The sequence below is a fragment of the Gossypium arboreum genome, chromosome 5, assembly GCF_025698485.1.
Source record: "Gossypium arboreum isolate Shixiya-1 chromosome 5, ASM2569848v2, whole genome shotgun sequence".
Taxonomy (NCBI): Eukaryota; Viridiplantae; Streptophyta; class Magnoliopsida; order Malvales; family Malvaceae; genus Gossypium; species Gossypium arboreum.
The window spans coordinates 81,041,803-81,042,258 of NC_069074.1; the positions used below are offsets into that span (position 1 = coordinate 81,041,803).

General features: G+C 38.6%; 1 non-coding gene across 1 annotated transcript; it reads left to right on the forward strand.

The window, feature by feature from the left end:
* LOC128293423 (small nucleolar RNA R71) lies at positions 1-107 on the forward strand. Its single transcript, XR_008283605.1, has one exon. It is a non-coding gene; the product is annotated as a small nucleolar RNA R71 (small nucleolar RNA).
* The last annotated feature ends 349 nt before the right edge of the window (positions 108-456 follow it).

A 456-nucleotide genomic window follows, 5' to 3' on the forward strand; every position in this document is an offset into this window, starting at 1 on the left:
ATGCCATGATGTAGACATTTCTATAATAACTCCTTCAACTGCTCCTATGCCTTAGATAAAGATTCTTCGTCAAGTTTCTGAAATGAAGTGATTTCATTTCGGAACTTGGCAGTCAAAGATAGAGGAAAGTATTTCATTAAGAAACGTTGAACCAACAGAACGGTAGGGAGCTCAATCACACTCGTGCTCTATCTCTTAAAGAGTATGGAAATAATCTCAGTCTCAATGCATCCTTGTCATCTCGGCTAATTTAAATGAGTCACTCACTTCCATAAATAACTGAATCGGATCCTCAGTAGACATCCCACTAAATTGGTCCATTGTTTGAAGCATTTGGAACATCATAGGCTTCAGTTTGAATTGTGGAGCCTCAATTTTGGGTCTCACAATACCCGGATTGAGTTCATTGAAAAGAGAGATGACATATTGTCGAATGGCGCAGTTTTTGTCATCAAC